Source organism: Nyctereutes procyonoides, unplaced genomic scaffold, assembly GCF_905146905.1.
Source record: "Nyctereutes procyonoides isolate TBG_1078 unplaced genomic scaffold, NYPRO_anot_genome, whole genome shotgun sequence".
Lineage (NCBI taxonomy): Eukaryota > Metazoa > Chordata > Mammalia > Carnivora > Canidae > Nyctereutes > Nyctereutes procyonoides.
Genome location: NW_026575020.1, coordinates 46,951,259 through 46,954,644, shown reverse-complemented (window position 1 = coordinate 46,954,644; position 3,386 = coordinate 46,951,259). Strand labels below are relative to the sequence as shown.

Below are 3,386 nucleotides of genomic sequence, written 5' to 3'. Positions count from 1 at the left end.
GCCTGCTTCTCCCTCTCCCTGTGTCTCTGCCCCTCTCTCTGTGCCTCTCATGAATAGATAAATAAAATCTTAAAAAAAAATAAAAATAAAAATTGTAGGGGCACCTGGGTGACTCGGTCGGTTAAGTGTCTGCCTGCAGCTCAGGTTGTGATCTCGGGGACCTGGGTTCCAGCCCTGTGTTGGGCTCTCTGCTCAGCAGGAAGTCTGCTTTTCTCTGTTCCCCTGCCCCTCCCCCTCTTTGTGTTCTCTGTCTCTCAAATAAATAAATAAAATCTTAAAAAAAGAAAAAAAAGGTTGTAAATATTAAGGCCTACAGCCCTGATGATTTGATACATGTGTACCCTGTGAAATCTGCACGCCTCTTCATGACACCCCTGGATGGTGAAAGTGGGCCTGCAGTCTCAGGGCCCCTCGATGGCCTGTGGCCTGATGCCTCCCTCCAGACTCTGGAGCCTCTCCTACACCAAACTGCCCTCTTCCCTCCCATCCACAGGGAAGTGCCTCCTGTACTGCAGTGGTGTTCTGGAACCCCTGTACTTGTGTCCTAGGGTGCCCGCTGTGCCACCTGGTTTCAGGACCCTACCCACTTCACTGGCACCATGGACACGTGAAGATCGTGAGGCACGAGGGCACCAGGACCCTGTGGAGTGGCCTCCCAGACACCTTGGTGAGGACTGCCGGCCACTGCTATCTACTTCACCGCATATGACCAACTCAGGACCTTCCTTTGTGGTCGAGCCCTGACTTCTGACCTCTATTCACCCATGGTGGCTGGTGCCCTAGCCCGCTTGGACACTGTGACTATGATCAGCCCCTGGAGCTGGTGCGGACAAAGCTGCAGGCCCAGCATGTGTCCTACCGGGAGCTGGGCACCTGTGTCCGAGCTACTGTGGCTCAGGGTGGCTGGCGCTCGCTATGGCTGAGCTGGGGCCCCACTGCCCTTCGGGATGTGCCCTTTTCAGGTAGGAATCAGGTGCAGTGGGTGGGGTAGGGGAGCCTCTGGATGACACACAAGGTCTATGGTTAAGTCCCGATTTTACTATTATTGACTTTAAAGTTACCTTTCTTGGCCTTGAGTATCATGTGAAATGGGCCCAGCAGGCAGGGTAGTCACCCAGGTTTATCAGGAGAAGATTCCTGTAGAGGGCACGTTACAGAAACTGGCACACAGCAGGCAGTCCTCATTACCAGGAGGGAGGGGTTGTCACATTGTGTGGTAGTGGAAAATGGGAGGTTTGGGGCTACCCCATTGCCCCCTCAACTCTAATGAGTGTACCTCTGTGTCCCCCCAAGCCCTGTACTGGTTCAACTATGAGCTGGTGAAGGGCTGGTTGAGTGGGCTCAGGCCAAAACACCAGACATCCGTGGGCATCAGCTTTGTGGCTGGCGGCATCTCAGGGACGGTGGCGGTCATCCTGACTCTACCCTTTGACGTGGTGATGACTCAACGCCAGGTCGCCAGGTCGCGCTGGGAGCAGTGGAGGCTGTGAGAGTGACACCCCCAGGAGCCGACTCCACCTGGCTGCTGCTGCGGAGGATCAGGGCTGAGTCAGGCACCAGGGGGCTCTTTGCAGGTAAGCCTGTGTGTGTGTGTGCGCGCGCGCGCGTGTGCTTATGTGTGTGTGTGTGTGTGTGTATCCCCAAGTTCAGGAAGGATTGGGGCCTCCCCTGGGGTCCTGACTTCTGACCTCCTGCCCCTTCTCATTGCAGGCTTTCTCCCAAGGATCATCAAGGGAGCCCGTTCCTGTGCCTTCATGATCAGCACGTATGAGTTCTGCAAAAGCTTCTTCCAGCGGCTCAACAGAGAACAACCTCTGGGCCCTTAAAAGGAGACTGGACAAGGACCCCATCTTTTCCATGGATTGGGAGGGGTGGTGGGCAGAAGGAGACTGAGCCGAGTGCCTTGTCCTCAGCACTGAGGGAAGGGGCCTCATTTCCCTTCCCCCTCAACTCTGAGCCCCAGGGGTAGGAGACTACCCCTTTAGGCCTGCTCAGGCCCCCCAAAACAGCTTTCTTCCTGCCATTTCTCATTCTCAAACCCCAAGGATAATCACTATTCCACCACCACCCCTCACCCCAAGTTGAAGACCAAATCTAACTGACCCCTCCCTTCCCACTGTTTTCCTGTGTGTGCTGTACTTGGGTCTGCTCCCAGGAGCCACGAAACCCTGGGCCTGGTGTAGTCTGCACCCATCCCTGTTAATTCCTGGAATCTAAAGATGATGAACTTCTCTCTCAAAAAAAAAAAAAAAAAGCCCTGACATCCACTCAAGTTGTTCCAAATTGCAGTAGCTCATCCCTTTTTGTTGCTGAGTAATATGTCATTGTATGGATATACCACACTGTTCTATCCATTCACCTGTTGAAAGACATTTGATGTGTTTCCACTTTCTGACTTGAGGTGGTAAGTTTTATGTGTCAACTTGACTGGGCCCCAGGACACCCAGCTATTTGGTCAAATGTTATTCTGGATTTTTCTGAGGGTATTTCTGGATGAGTTTATAGTTTATTTATTTATTTATAAATAATTTCTACATGAAACATGGGGCTTGAACTCATGATCTCGAGATCAAGAGTCACACGTTTTTCTGACAGCCAGCCAGGCCCCCTATAAATTAGCATTTATATCAATCGACAGGGGTGCCTGGGTAGTATAATCAGTTGGGCATCTGGCTATTGGTTTCTGCTCAACTCATGGTCTCAGGCTCATGGGTCTACACTCAGGCTCATACATCAGGGTCTACACTTAGTGGGGAATCTGCTTGAGATTCCCTCCCTCTTAGCATCTCCCCCTCCCACTTGCCCTCTCTCTCAGATAAAAAAATAAACCTTTAAAAAATTAATAATAAATAAGTAAATAAATTGACTGAGTAAAGCACATTGTCCTCATCCAAGCAGCTGAAGGCCTGACTAAGACAAAAAGGCTGACCCTACTCCAAATAAAAGAGAATTTCTCTTGATTGCCTTGAGGTGGGATGTTAGTCTTTTCCTTCCTTTACATTGAAACTGAAACATTGCCTTTTTCTGGATTTCAGGATTTTGGACTCAGACTGGAATTACAATTTTGGTTCTCTTTAGTCTCCAGCCTATAGTCTATAGATTTGGGGACTTGTCAGCCTCCATAATCATGTGAGTCAATTCTTTATAATTAATACATATCTATATATAGCCTATTGGTTCTGTTTTTCTGGAGACTAATGACTAATATATGACTATCATAAATAAAGCAGTAAATATTGTTGTACAGGATTTTGTATAACTGCAAGTTTTTCATTTTTCTGGGATCAATACTGAGGAGTGAGATTGCTAGGTCTTGTAGTAAGTGTATGGCTAAGTGTAAAAGAAACTGCCAAATTGTTTTCTAGAATGACTGTGCCATTTTATAC

At 49.1% G+C, this 3,386-nt stretch overlaps 1 pseudogene; it reads left to right on the top strand.

The window, feature by feature from the left end:
* The first annotated feature begins 378 nt into the window (after positions 1 to 378).
* On the top strand, positions 379 to 1,826 carry LOC129515577 (probable mitochondrial glutathione transporter SLC25A39; annotated as a pseudogene).
* The last annotated feature ends 1,560 nt before the right edge of the window (positions 1,827 to 3,386 follow it).